Source organism: Pituophis catenifer, unplaced genomic scaffold (genome assembly GCF_029215685.1).
Source record: "Pituophis catenifer annectens isolate HBS135680 unplaced genomic scaffold, rPitCat1.0.hap2 SCAF_2, whole genome shotgun sequence".
Taxonomy (NCBI): domain Eukaryota; kingdom Metazoa; phylum Chordata; class Lepidosauria; order Squamata; family Colubridae; genus Pituophis; species Pituophis catenifer.
This window is the reverse complement of record NW_027256882.1, coordinates 181,437,075-181,453,199: the sequence shown is the minus strand read 5'-3', so window position 1 is coordinate 181,453,199 and position 16,125 is coordinate 181,437,075. Positions and strand designations below refer to the sequence as shown.

The following is a 16,125-nucleotide window of genomic DNA, read 5'->3' as shown; positions in this document are numbered from 1 at the left end:
GGGGAAATAAGAGAGCAGGGAGGCTTAGTGCAGAGGCCCAGGAGGCCTGGGCAGACTGAATGGCCCTTTGTCTGCTTTAGTGAGGTTATCTTAGGTAGTCTCAAAATCATGCTTGACCTCCTGTTCCACACTGAAGTCATTTTTAAGAATTAGCCCAGTTTGGGAGAGAAAGCCCAACCCAGCCCAGCCTGGCCAGCTGTCCCATACGACCCTCACAACACTGACCTACTTTCTGCTGTAATAATAATAGAGCAGGAAAACGCAAACAGGGTCCTGACTGCTCTTCTGACAACAGACAACCCTCCATGCTGGTCAGGCAGCGGTGGCTGGGATTCCGATGACTTCACAGTTGCACTGTGTAAGAGAATGCAACCCTCAGTACTCAGGTGCTAAAAGTCAATGTTTCCACACACTTAAAGGACTAAGAATACCAAGACCCAGAAGTAAGAATTTCTGACAAAAAATATGTGGCATTTTTCCCAATAACCCGGTGGGCAATTTCACAGAGTATCTTGTCAATTACTGTACTAAAAATTGAAATTGGGAGGTCACTGGATGTTAGCTATATTTACTGCCAAGCAGCCTTTGCTAACCTGCTGGTCTCTTGGTTTACTGAGAAGCTCTGGGAGATGAAGCAGCATCTTTAGGAAGGGACTCCTAAAACTGTAGTAGCAAAAGCAAGCATGACCAATCACAGGTACAAGCCCATTTTGAGTTAAAGGGTCAAAGCATCAATTTATTTTATTTTATTTTATTTTATTATTTTTTCTTCTCTTTTCTCTTCTCTTCTCTTTTTTAAACTAATTTGTATTAAAGATTTTCACAGAAGTAAAAGATAAAGATGAAATAATATCAAGTAAGATTAAGGAAAAGAAAAGTGTGAAAAGTAGTACAAACAGAACAAAAAGGGAAAGATATATAAAGAAGCAACTTACTATCTTCTTTACAGTATAAATAGACTTATTATCTGTCCTCCCTTTTTAAAGTTACATCATAATTTCCTTCTTTCCATATTCAACACCTTTTAATTACTACATCCAGAAATCACCAGTTCATTTTTTTCTATTTTTAACAAAAATCTATTAAGAAGCTTCCAATCTTTAATAAAAGTACTTGTTGTCTTATCCCTAGTAAAACAGGTCAAATTTGTCAGTGGGTGGGAAGTTTTGGAAAATGTGGTTTGGGCTTGTTTGGATGAAATAAATTATCTAGATCCTTATCAATCAGGTTTAAGTTAGGCCATGGGACAGAAACTAGCAAAGTCAGAAAGTCTACATGTCCTTGGCCTTTTCTATGTGGAATTCCTGAACATTTGCCCCTCCTCTTCATCTAATGTACTGTACCATCTGTATGAGGCTGCTGGGAGAAGTCATTCATTAGTGCAATGTAAGTTATCATCAACATGCGATGATATATAAGTATACATCTCCATCCTAGGCTGAACAGGGAATTCAGTGAATGTCCTGACCCATTGTCTGGAACCAATTATGACTTAGATGGGATAAAGCAGGCTCAAGATGAATCCTTGCAATATGGAGTGATTGTTTATCCAAACGACATCTGGTTCTTAGGAGCTCCAAATTTCTTTCTGAATGGAGTTGCATGTCCCCCGAAGGAGCAGGATGGCAATCTGGGTGTTCTCTTGGATTTGAGGCTCCTGCTGAACAACAGATGGAGGGTGTAGCTACAGTAAGAGGAACTTGCAGGATGTCCTGGTAAGATACCTCTATTGCATTGTGCTAGGATTACTGCAATTCACTAGGCTGGGTTTGTCTTTGAAAACTATTCTCAACCTGAAATTTTGGTGCAGAATGCAGAAGCCTATTGGTTTGTTCAGCAGAATGACACATCCACTACTAACATTGGTTACCTAACAAGTTTGAGGATACAATTCTTTTGAGAACTGTGCTAAGGTACAAAATGCTCATGTTAAACATTTGAGTCTTAAGACATGGTATACTTTCATGTATTCCTATCCAAAGTTAAAGGTTAGAGTTATGAATTATGACTTTCCTTTGGCTGCCCTAAGTCTGCCTCCAATTCCTTATTCCTGAGTCAGGAAAAAAGTAACAATATTTTATGATTCTTCAGTCCAGAATTTTTTTTAATATATGTATGTATGCATGTATGTACATATATATTTAAGGTAGTTATACAGGAATTCTAAATGGCAGCATGCTAAGTCACGTCACATCTGATCTGATCTAGCCTTTCCTCTCCTTTTTCTATATTCAGAGCTTTGGATCACTTTTCTTTTCCTCCTCTAATTCTTAAGTTCAAGCTTTCCATCTTTGTGAATTTGTAACAGCATTTGGAAGGCCAAATATTTCAATGTGGATTCCTATCCTTTACAATCAGAAGGAAAACCTTTCTGTATCTTGAACTTTTCTGTTTTGGTTGTAAAATATTCTCTGATGATCTTACCTCCTGCCCTGTGAAAGTAAAGATTTGGAAAACCAGGTTATTTGCAATCAGATGCCAACATCTGATTGCAACTCCTAGAGTTTATCAACATCTGCCTATGTGAATTAAACCCAAATTTGAAATAAAAGTCCAACATTAATGAATGCAGTAAATGCAAATTTCCTTTCCCCCTGTTTTCTTGCTATGTTCCTGATGTTACTTTGTATTTGCCTTTGATAATTCCATTAACCACAGACTCTAAAATTTAAAACAGGCCCTGATTCCCTGTAAGTGGCTACAATCCTATGCATGCTAATTTGGGACTAAGATATATTAAATACACAATTTATCGGCTCAGGCTATATGTGCATTCAAGCAGGCTACATGGCTTCACCACTGTCAAACTAGTTATTAAGTCTGCATCACTATTAATCTTCTCATCATTCCTATCACCCATCTCCTCCCACTTATGACTGTATGACTGTAATCTTGTTGCTGGTATCCTTATGATTTATATTGACTGTTTCCTAATATGGTTTGATTGCTTATTTGTTCCCTATGACTATCATTAAGTGTTGTACCTTATGATTCTTGACAAATGTATCTTTTCTTTTATGTACACTAAGAGCATATACACCAAGACAAATTCCTTGTGTGTCCAATCACACTTGGACAATAAAGAATTCTATTCTGTTCTGTTCTGTTCTATTATTCTATTCTATTCTATTCTATTCTATTCTATTCTATTCTATTCTATTCTATTCTATTCTATTCTATTCTATTCTATTCTATTCTATTCTATTCTATATACTGCAAATAAACATAGCTAATGAACCCATCTTTAACTATTATCAAAAATATATGGCACAATTTATACTCCCAAAATGGTGGAGAATGAAGAATTTTTAATCATTTTCCTGCCGTTTTCTTTTCCATTCCTGTAATCTCGCAGAGAGAATAGTTTTGTGGGTTATTTAAAGTAAAGAAATGATGGGAAGAAAGAAATGTTAAATACCTATTCTGTTTCATCTCTGTTCCCAAGTCTTTTTCCTAAAGTGTCTTTCCAATTCAACAGCAGTTGTCAGGATTCCATTATATAAATTTGTTGTAACATAATGAGTAGTTTGTTCCTACACAAGGTAAGAAAAAGAATCATTTTCTTGCTCATAATTTAGTATTTAGATTTATCTGGGATTTGCAGGAATTGTGTTTTTATATGTAAAGGAGGTGGATCTGTACTGCAAAAAGAAAAAAAAAAGCTTCTTTCTCAGCCTGAATTTCCTACATCCCCTTCTTGTGCTTGTAACAAAGTTTGGGGTTTGGACCTCTTCTACCTAGTGCAGCAGTTATATTGAATATTCATTAGCTCAGGCCCAAAAGGGTGATTTATGTTCTCTTAAAGTTAACAAGACTTCCAGATTCTTGGAAGAGAGGCAGGTGGGGGCACCACAGAATGTGATTAGCGAGTCATGTGTCTTTTATTTCATATACTTCCACTTCAAACTAGTGTCAAATTGTATAGAGTAGTTTGTGAATCTGGTTCACAATTCATTTATGTATTTATTTATTAAATGTATTTGTTGCCTATGTTTTACAGTATTATGAATTCAATATGCATTTCTTCAACAAATGTTGTTGAGATTATTACTAAGAAAGTCTATTAATTTCAGAACAATTTCCTCAGATTACCTCTGCTACCCCAATCCATTACAAAATAGCAAAATATAAATTTGCTAGTTGATTTAGGGATTAAGCAGGAAGTACTTCCTCTTTACTTTAGGAAATTTATGAAGACAATGAGCAATTATAATTTCATTTTTTAAAATATAGAATACTGTAATGGGATTGGAAGAGACCTTGGAGGTTTTCTAATCCAACCTCCTGCTCGTTCAGTTTTATTTATAGTAAATATGCCCTGTATAGTCACAGCATTAGGGTCCTCACCTCAGCATCTACCTCTCTTTTGTACTACTTTGTGGAGTCATAGATCATCACACAATATCATGTGTAAAATTTTGGGTGTGCCAAAAAACGCAAAGATTAAAAATCTTAATGGAGCAAATTGCTCAGTTGTGTCCCTTTTGCAAGCAGATAAAGCTTTGTTTCCCTCTGGGCGAAAAGTGTTTGGGCAGATACCACTGGGCCTGCCCTCTCCATCCTACTGTCTGCTTGCCCGTGGCCTCAATCAGGGCCAAGCTCTCAGCAAACCCAAGCCTACACCCGCCTACCAGGAGGGCGAAGAGCCCCCGCGTGGCCAGCAGCAGCATGGGCAGCTGCTTGGTAGCCAACACAGCACCCACTGCAGCCAAGAAGCATTCCAGCAGCAGTTGGGCCAGCAGGCAGGGTGGATGTAGGCCAAGGCATGCTGAGAGCTTGGCTCGTTGCAGCCACAAGGAAGCAGACAGTGGGATGGAGAGGGTGGGGCTAGAGGAAGCCCCCACGCTCACCGCTTCCTGTACTTAAAAAAATAAGAGCTCCCCAAAAAGAAGCCCAAGTGCTTATTTTCAAGCCCAAAAGAAAATAAAACTGGGTCTTATTTTGGGGGAAACACAGTATGTATTAGTAACAGCAAAACACAGTACATTCTGAGGGTCCCTTTGGTTTAAACTATGTTCCCTTTGGCCCCTAAAGTCTATCATCTTATTGTGTTTTAATCTTCATTTTTGGAGGATAATAGTGAAATGGAAACAAATATTCATTGCATTGTTGCATTATGTCAATGGAATGCAATGAACATTGCTACAAAATTACAGAAATTAATGGGTAATTTTTTAATGTCCAATAAAGTCATGATAAGTAATGATTCATTAATGAGAACAATTAATGCATTTCTAACTTAGGGAAGATGGACACAAATTTATGACACTTGCTATACTTCTATTGGGTTTCAAGGGCAAATTATTTAATACAATAACATTCCTTGATGTTCTACAAAATAGTGGAGACAGATGGATTTAGCCTATGTAGACGTTGACCTTAAAAAGCAATTCTGTAAGTGCAATTCTGTAAGTGTAAGTGTTTATATTTGGGAGAGAGATTTTGATTAATATATTTTTTTTAAAATCACAAAAAATATGGAGGTCCATAGAAGAGTTTGGACAAACAGTTCTATCTGCTTTCAACTGGGAAAATAGAAATGGAGATCCTCATATGTAAAAAAAATGAAAGTTGAGTATCACATACAAAGTTTTGAAAAATCAAAGGAGAAAAGGACAAGAGATATGTGGTAAAAATGGAGAAAAAAATTAATTGGTCAAGAGTCTGTAGACATTATAAAGGACATGGGCCAAAGCAAGGGATAATCGGGAGAAGTTACGCATTACAACTTTTGAAATCATTTAATTTAGTAGATCATTTCAAAGTTGTTTTACTTGATGAAAGCAATAATGATAACATTGTTCTGTAAACTGGACCTGTCACTACTCACATATCTAAGCTAGGGGAATCTGAGCATATTACCTAAAAGCCTTTTTATATTTTTGACTCCCACAAATTGTCCAGTCATTGTTGAAGTCAGCAATCCTTATAATAAAACTGTGCTTCCATGGATCATCTCTAGGCTAATTTCAACTGGCTTAGACATATCAGAGGTTACTCTTTAAGATGCTTACTAGCCTTGGAGTGACAGTGCAGCACTGTCTCTTTAATTCCATGTGAAGAACTTAAAGTGTGAGATGGGATTCTATTCCCACACCCAGCATAGGCAGCTGCCTGAAATTCCCCACCAAGATGTTGTCTGGGTGACAAAACACTGTGGATACAAAATGTTCTGCCAAAACATTTCCCTACTAATTCAATTATGTAGGAAGAAACTTCCCAGATTCCTTTTGCTCCCCTCATATCCTAAGTGACATCACCAGGACTTGTATATCTTATGGAGTTTCTGTTGTTTTCAGTATTGCTGCTTTTATCTTTATTTGGGGCAGGTGGATAAAAAGAACAGTTTCATAAAATGCTGGGTGGGTGAGGATAAAGCTGTAAATTAAAAGGGCAAGCAATCCAAAAGGCTGCATGAAAAAGAGAGCTGGGAATGTTGTGTATGACTATCTAAAAACAGGCTGAGTCATCTTATGAGTCACAAAAATTGTCTCTACACGGGGTGGGCAACCTGCAGCCACAGAACTATAGGAAACCCTCAGGCTCCATTTTGCAGACCCCAGAATCCCCTTCAATCATGACTGCTGAAACCCAGTAGCTCAGTTTCCCACCATTTTGAGACAAGAAAATATGATTCCTCACCCTCCAAATTCTTCTATCTTGCCTGAAATGATGGAAAGGAATAACTGTAGTTATGAATGCTGCCAAAAGATAGAAAAATGGCAGAAGAAACTAATATTTCTTTTTTAAAGAATTTTACTAGCCTATAATCCTACGTGGATAGCTGGTGACAGCTTAGAAGCTAAGCAAGTTATTTAATATTTATCAGGGTTTCAGTGTCCTGCATACTGTAGTTCCTTTGCTGCTTTAATAGTTGGTTTACACCAATGAGTAATAGGTGTACAATATTATGTAAAATAAGGATCTTTGCTTGAATTGCAGTTTTTATAAAGACTATAGAATTCAGGTTTTTTCACCACAAAATAAATATATTCTATGGGGCAAAATAATCTCAAAACTGAGACTATAGAACATGTAACATTACTACAACCCAGAGACTACAGAAATCTCATCGATGTAGCCAATAACTTCTTGGCTCTTAGTATGCCATATAAAATAATCTATATTGGGAAGAAAGTTTTAAAACCACCCCACCCCTAGAGAATGAAATATTTTGGGGGATATTAAGAGGCAGAATATTGTATTTCCCCAAAGGAGAAATGGAGAAACATGTTCTTAAAGTCAGAAAGCAGCCCAAGTCTTCCTGCTGTAGAAAAACAGCCTTAAGCAGAAGAGGTTGGTCTTTTGGAATGGAGATTTGTTATCCGTTCAGAAAGACTGGGCCAGTCTATTCATAAAAAAACTGCCTTCAGCCACAAGCTCCCACAGAAGGTTGGAGCTGATGGGATTAAAAAGTAGGGGGGAAAAAGACTCCTAAAATCTACATTCTGCCACCCAAATTCTAAGAACAGAACAGGACCTTTAGGACATAATTGGATTTACCCACCACCATTAGGATAGCAAAAGACACAAGGCTCACTACATTGCACAAACCCCTGGAGCATCTCAATCACAAAACTCCAGAATTCTATAAAAATACATCCACTCACCCAGCCATTTTGTCAACCACCCCAGAAACATGCTGCTGTCCCTAAAGTTTCTGGCATCCAAATAAACAGAGACCTTCTTTCCAGGAAGCCTAACTCCATTTTATTTTCAGCGTCTTTCTCCCTGCTTTGAACCTGACTGCATTTTTCTTCCAACAATACCATAGAGAAGGCAGTAACACTGCCGATGAGCTTGTAATGTCAACTCATGTTTTTTCCCATTTTTACTAGTACCAAGGAAAAGAAAGCAAATAAAAAAACAAAATGAAATGACCAAATAGTCTAAGAGTAAGGCAAGGAAAAATATGTTGGCAGAAAATATATCATTATTTCTTCCACTAGATTCTTCTCAAAGGATGCTAAGCATAAAATAAACTTTCTTACTAAAGGACATAGACCTTATCTGGCCTTGCTCTTTCCAGAAGTAATTTAAATTACTTTTTTATTTAAATTGCATCAGACTTCAGAACTGTGAGATTATTTTTCCTTTGGCTGTTTTTCTGTAAATATTATTTTAAAATTTTAATACTCTTTGTTTAATATAAAAAAGGCAAAGTTTCCCCTGTCCATTATGTCCAACTCTAGGGGCGGTGCTCATCTCTGTTTCTTATCTGAGGGAGCCAGGGTTGTCTGAAGACATTTCTGTGGTCATGTGGCCAACATGACTATATGCTGAGGCATACGGAAACACTGTTATCTTCCCACTGAAATAGTTCCTATTTATCTACTTGCATTTGCATGCTTTCGAACTGCTAGGTGGGCAGGAGTTGTTTAATATACAAAGGAAAATTAAAATGCTAATTTACTGGTAATAGTGTTGCTAGTCAGTAAACTACAATCAATAGCTGAGTGAAAATGGCTTCAAGTGTGAAATCCAGTGGAAAGTTTATGTACATACATAAATCTTGCTTGCAGCTATCTATTACAGAAATAGGATTTTGTAAAATATTACATAAAATAGGATTTTATAGATAACTGTCTGCTGATTTCAGTATAATTAACATTAAAACAAAGAAGCAACCTAACCTCCCAAGTTATAGGGGAAAGAATAGGAAAAAGTATATGTAAGCCATTTGGAATTCCTGAAGAAAAGGCCAAAAATAAATCTATTAAATAAGTTCTGTAATGTAAAAGAAATATACGTGCTATATCAAATCACCCCAGTTGACTCGGAATGTTATATTTTTTAAATGAAATTACAAGTTCTAATAGTAAGTCTCTGACATCTGAAAATGTCAGTGAAGTTTTCTGTTTTTTCTCAACCCACAAGAAATGGAGAGGTTTGGAAAGATATCCAATGTTTGTCTTTACCATATTTCTGTGACTGGAGAATGACACAGCTGATGGATGAAACAGATCTACTGAAAGAGAGAATGTACCTCATTTTGGTCTATCTGGGCTAGCAAATATTTTTCAAGTTTCAAACAGAGGTTCTGCCCTCAGTAGACTTATCAGCACATGTTTTCATAGTTGCATATGATCTACCTTTTTCTTCTTTTCTCGTCATTCAGAAGGATGCAAGAGAACGGATGGTGCTTAACCTCACAACCACTCATGTCTGAACATAAGAAGATCTCTGCTGGATCAGATGAAATGTCCTAAAATCCCACATCCTGTTTCCAGTAGTGCTAACCAGATGCTTCCTATATCCAGGACATGAAATCAAACACTTACCTTCAGCCCACCCCCACCCCCCAAAAAAAATCTTGTCCCAAGTATTTGGTATTCAGAGTTCTGTTAGCACTGAATGCTGAGTTCTATTTAGCTACCATATCTAAAAATTAGTGATAATATAGTATTAATAACATAGTACATAAATAGATAGTACAAGCACAACATTAATAACAGTGATAATAATAATAAAAAAACCACCCAGGAAGTTACTGTATGTTATAGGCAAAACAATTCTAAAAATGTTGGCCACATTTTTAGTCTAAAGTTTTCTTCCCTGCTCCTTGTTTTTGTTTTTGTTTTAAAATCAATCAATGACAATTTTTTAATTCAAAATATTAGTGTTACAGACAAGATCATTCCTTCTGATTTCAATCAATCCAGAATGATATTAAAAATCATATTGATTTCAATCCAAGTGGCAAGCCACTTGAGTTAAAATTTCCTTTTCCTCAGCTCCAATTCTCTCCATGAAGAGAATTGCAACCAATCCTTATTAAACATTCTATGAGATGCAATAATATTAAATTAGTTTTCTGTTCTATTATTTAAAGCAACCCTAAATTGATTTAGAAGGCAGGGCTTTCAAAGTTGATTATTTCAGGGTCACATAAATATATATTCCCTGAAGTTTAAAAAAAAGCACTGAATCATAAGTACAGTAAAAAAGGACAAAAGGTGAAAGCAGAAGCAACTCCAAGCAATATATCCTTTCCAGACATGCTTTAAGGCTTAAAAGATGGTTTGTAACAATTACACAACAACCTTAGTTTTCAGAAGGGAAGAGAAGAAACATGGGAGAAACACCCATAAGCACTTCATGTACCTGATATCTTGAGGAGGGGTGTTTTGTCCCCAGCTACATCCTGAAGGAATTGCTGCTCTGATGTTCTGGGAAATCAGCCAAGGAGTTTGGATTATTTTTATAAGCCCATAAAAGCACTTGGGATTCATATGAAGGGGGCCCTACATATAAAGAATAGATGCGTGAAATACACATGGGGGAAGCTGAGTGGAAATCTGGAGAATAGTGGAACTCTAGTAGCTGCGATCCAATTTTCTCAGAATGTCTTGAGGAAAGCACCTGGTTTCTTTTTCTATCATATTTGAAAAATCAGTCTTTTGGAATCATTTTATTGTAAGTGCATTATTCCTGATTTCTTCTTTCTTTCAAATTCAGGAGCATCTCATTCCCTTTCTTGCTGAATTCACTGTTAGTAATTCCGCTCTGCTGTTTTGTTTTTCTTTATATATGAATATAGGCTGCTCGTAAAAGCCACAAGAATTCAAAACAGTGTGTGTGTGTGTGTGTGTGTGCGTGTGTGTGTGCGTGTGTGTGTGCGTGTGTGTGTGTGTGTGTGTGTGTGTGACACTAGAAGGAACCATAATTTTTCTGTGACAGCTTTTTGTAAGTGCAGAATGAAAGAAAACATGTATGAAAGAAGGCAAAGAACATTCAGCTCTTGGAAGTCCATGGTAGACATGTGATGTGACTTGGGAGCTCCCAGATAACAGCCCTTGGCATAGCTAATAGGAGGGTGGCAGACTCAAATTGTTGTTTGCTCTTAATTAAGTAAGCAAGAACAGCGCTGTCACCTCCCCTGACATCCTAAGGCAATAATTTTAGGGGCAAAGATTTCTCCCTCCCCTTTCTGCTTGATCTCTCCAAAGTTATCCTTAGTTCCTTAGTTGGGTTATGCCCTTGAACTCAGAGCTGAGATGCAAAGTAACAAAGTTGACTATTCTAAACTATCCATTCCACATTGGACCATTATTGATTAATCCCTGCCCAGAAAATTAAGAGCAAGTAAAGACAGCCTAGTAAACTCCCATTAGCAGATAGTTGCATAGTGGAAAGTCGAGGTTGTTTAAAATTAAAAAAGAAATATAAGAAGAAAAGATAGTGACTATTAAACAGTCATCCTCTAAGAAAAACATGTATAGCACAGAACCATGAACCCAATGAAATGAATGCCTAGATGGGTGCAGAGATTCACAGAAATAAAATCACCAGTAGGAAACACATGTCCCAAGCTGCATTGATCTATGATCTACCTGCAGGACAGATTAAATGTTCATCATAATCCTGTATACCTGATTTCTCATTATATTCTATAAGATCTACTAATCCTCTTGCTGAGATCATCTATGCACCAGAGGTCCAGGGTGCCAGAGACAGATGACACGATGTTTCCCTTTAACTATTTATTTTTACTTACGTATTTATTTTTTAAAATGTATATTGCCGTCTACTCATTCACGGTGACAGAAGGTAGCTTACAGGAGATGAAAACACAATATAAAAGAATTTTAACTTAATTTAAATAAAATAAAATAATAAAACAGTAACTATACAATTCTTGGCCAGTTTTCCCAAAGGATAAGTGTCAAAATCACCCATCCTTGACTTGGTACCGTGCTGGCTTCCTGCCATCAAAAGACTGGGTGCAGGGGAGGCTTGAGGAGGAACCAAATGGGCAGCAATAAACCTGTATGCATTCTTGTGTGGGAATTTGGGAGAGGGGATGACAGCTGAAGAAAAGCAGAGCACTGTGCCAAGGCATCTTAAAGGCCATTTACCCTGAGTGGAACGTTACCAGCCAAAACACCTCAGAGTTCCCAAAACATCCAGGCGACATTGCATTGGCTGGGTTTGGAGTGGTTCTGGGGGGGGGAGGGTGGACATAACCGAAGGGAATAGTCTTTGTTTGCACAGGAACTTAGATTTCGCCTGACTTTAATGCAACGAGCATCTCTTAGTAAAAGTGCCTTTCACTTCAACCAAATGGAGTCAAGGATTTTTCTTCCCTAAGGAATCAGACTGGGGCAGGTTTGACATTATGCAGAATCTGCAATTGTGGTCAATCTGGAGAGAATGCCATTTCTACCGTGGGGACCGTGCACATGATATCGGCTCAGAGATGGATATTGGCTTTGAAGATTCTGCTTCAAAGACAGGCTGAGTGATGAAGTCTACAGCACCTGCATCTCCAGGGCCTCTCCTCCCACCCTTCATGTTTGGTACGTGTCAGTGGAGAAGGTGGAGATTGACCTGGCTCAGAATAAGCACTGCCCAGGGCATGGATGGCAGAAATCCTTTCCAGAGAAGAAGAAAGTGCCGAAGCCACAATTGAGTGTCCCGAACCCACAACAATGCTCGACAGCCTACTTTAAATGTGGCAAGGAGGGGCACTGGGCCAACAAGTGCAAATCCCACTGTTCTACTCAAAAGATGACTTAGAGCCCCACCAAGAAAGCTGTCAAACTACCACCTTGGACCTGAGAAATGGTTTTAAGAGGAGTGAAAGTCATAGAGCTCACCCCATCCCCAAGGATGACCAACCAAGGGCCCTGGGGAGAGTGAAATCAACTGTGACCCCCTGGTAAGTGGCCCAGTCACCCGGTGACAGTCCCTATTGATCTTCAGGACAAAAAGCCAGTCTGCCAGCCCTTCTGCACTTAGGGTGCACCAGAAGCCTTGTAAAGCTTAGGCCACTCAATGTGCAGTGGCATTCTGCCAGCTAGATGGCTCCAAAGTGTGTGTGTGGGGGGGATCCCAGCAACATTTGTTGCTGATCCCATAGCAATGCAAATGGGGGCACACATTGAAACCCTAGGTTTCATTGTAGCACCAGGCATGGAGAAACCCCTGGTAATAGGATTAGTGTTGCTGTGGAAAAAGAACCCTTATGTGAACTGGAAGAGGGGGCTACTAAAAATCCAGTGAGGTGAGGCTAACGGATAGCCAGGAAGGGGCCCAGAGAATTGAAAGCCAAGGCAGGAGGTGAGGGTTGCCATGCAGGAGCAGAAGGTCAACTTGCAAACTCCATGGGAGTACTGGGACCTGCAGGATATGTTTAGCAAGAAGGGCTTGGATACGCTCCCACCCCATTGGCCAACTGACTGATCCATAGAGATATTACCAGGGGCTAAACTGCCTAAGCCCAAACTGTACTCAATGACTCTCAGGGAACTGGAGGAATTCAGGACTTAGATAGACAAAAATGTGAAGCAGGGATTCATCCAACCGGCCTGACCTAAGGTGGCTGTTCTGGTCCTGTTTCAGGAAAAGAAAGCCGGGTCCCTTCTTTTATGCATGGACTATAGAGGGATGAATGATGTGTGTGTTGAGAACATCTACCCGTTGCCCCCAATGAAAGATATGTTTGCTCACCTGGAGAAGGGGAAAGCTTTTGCCAAACTGGACTTCCAAGAAGCATATTACCAAGTCAGGATTAAGGAGGGTGACGAGTGGAAACGAGTGTTTAACTACCCCTTGGGATGTTTCCAATTCCGAGTTCTCCCTTTTGGACTACATCTCCCCACACACTGTCTTCATGTAGCTAATAAATGAGGTGCTGCATGAACATCTATACAGGGGGGTGTTGGTTTACTTGGGTAACATATTGATTTATACTGAAATCATGGCAGAGCATGTGAAATTGGTGAGGGCCGTGCTCAAAAAGCTTCAAGCTGCTCATCTATATGCTAAGCTCTCCAAATGTGAATTCCATCAGAGTGAAATTGACTACTTGGGCTACCACATCTCTCACAAGGGGCTAGAGATGGATCCTGAGAGCTGTATTAGACTGGGCTATACCTCATTACCCGAAAGCAACTGCAAACCTTCCTGGGGTTTGCCAACTTTTACCATCAATTTATCCCTTCGTTTGCCTAAATCACTCTCCCCATTACCAACTTGTTAAAAACAAAAGGGAAGGGTAAACCTAAAACCAGCAAGCCACTGAAATGGACAATGGAATGCCAAGTGGCATTTGAAATACTTAAATGCCTATTTGCAGCTGAGCCAATGTTGAAACACCCTGACCCAAATGCCCCATTTGTCATTTAAGCAGATGCCAGCGATGAAGCTGTAGGGGCAGTACTCTTACAAAAAAACAGGGAGCCCTACCACCTCCAGAAAATTGTATGTTCCTGCACGTTTAACGATTACGGGTACTAGAAAAGAGTCATGACTCTAAAACTGCAGGGTATTTTGGGTTTCTGAAAACCTTACACCTGGTCAAAAGACAGTTTTGGTGGTTGTCACTTTAAAAGGACATTGAATGCTATGTAGCCAGCTGCCCAGTTTGTGCCCCGGCAAAACGAGGTCAAGGGAAAACCCCAAGACTCCTCCAACCAGAAATGGAGCCAAATGTTCCATGGGAGGAGATATCCATGGACTTCTCTGAGAGCAGTAATTTGAGTGATAACTGATCTGTTTTCTAAACAGGTCTACTTTGTGCCCTGCCAAAAAATCCCTTCTGCACACACCCTGGCTAAACTTTTTGTGCAGCATATTTATAGGCTGCATGGTGCTCCACAATAAATAATCTCTTATTATGGGGTGCACTTTACCTGGAAGTTCTGGCAAGAGTTTTTAAACTTTTGGGGACCACCCAAGTGCTTAGCTCCACTCATCATCAGAAAATGAATGGAGGCTGTAAATGTATGAATGGGATTCTAGAGTAGTACCTCAGGTGCTATATTAATTATAAGACAATTACCAACAAGACAAGCTAGAAAAATATGGAATAGACAACATCACCACCAGATGGATTTGTAGCTGGCTGACAAACCATATTCAACGAGTAGTCCTTAATGATACTATAGCTATACTATATACTATACTATACTATACTATACTATACTATACTATACTATACTATACTATACTATACTATACTATACTATACTATATACTATATCCATGGCCAGGACCTGGGTACTTGCGGGACCGTCTACTACCACCAATAGCCTCCCACCGGCCGGTACGCTCCCATAGAGAGGGGCTCCTCCGGGTGCCATTGGCCAAACAATGCCGACTGGCAGCCTCCAGGGGGAGAGCCTTCTCTGTGGGAGCACCTACTATCTGGAACGAGCTCCCTCCGGAGATACGGAGGATCCCGGATCTGCGCACCTTCCGCCGCACTCTAAAGACCTTATTATTTCACCAGGCGGGCCTGGCCTAACTTTCTCCCTCTTTTATAAAAGATTTTTAATTTTTAAATATCTTTTAGTATTTTATATATTCAAATTTTAAAATTGGTTTTAAATAGTTTGGGGTTTTAATTTGTCTGGGCCAAAACTATTTAATTTGATTTTAATTCCATTTTTAAATTTTGTATGTATGTGTTTTATTATTTGGCTGTGCACCGCCCTGAGTCCTTCGGGAGTAGGGCGGTATAGAAATGAAATAAAATAAAATGAAATAAAATGAAATGAAATAAAATAATAAAATAAAATAAAATAAAATAATAAAATAAAATAAAATAAAATAAAATAAAATAAAATAAAATAAAATAAAATAAAATAAAATAAAATAAAATAAAATAAAATAAAATAAAAATCTACATGGAGGGAAGTAAGCAGAGCGGTACTACAAGGCTCTATCTTAGGCCCAGTACTCTTCAATATCTTGATAAATGACTTAGATGAGGAAATAGAAGGGGAACTCATCAAATTTGCAGGTGACACTAAACTGACAGGAATAGCCAACACTTCAGGAAGATAAGCTCAGGATCCAAAAAGATCTTGACAAACTTGAACAAGGAGCCCTATCCAACCGGATAAATTTCAATGTGGAGAAAAGCAAAGCTTTACATTTAGGCAGGTAAAATCAAAGATATAAGTACAGATTAGGCAACACCTGGCTCAAAAACAGTAACTGTGAGAGGGATCTTGGAGTCTTAGTGGATGATCATTTGAATATAAACCAGCAATGTGCAGCAGCAGCCAAAAAAGCTGATACAATCCTGGGTTGTATAAACAGAGGCATAGAATCAAGATCACATGAAGTATTAGTGCCACTTTACAAAACCCTGGTAAGACCACACCTGGAATACTG

The 16,125-nt window shown here is 38.6% G+C and overlaps 1 protein-coding gene across 8 annotated transcripts in view; it reads right to left on the bottom strand.

Annotated features, from left to right (window-relative positions):
- Positions 1-16,125, bottom strand: part of NFIX (nuclear factor I X) — a 228,392-nt gene that overhangs the window by 80,967 nt on the left and 131,300 nt on the right. The gene's annotated exons all lie outside the window — the stretch shown is intronic.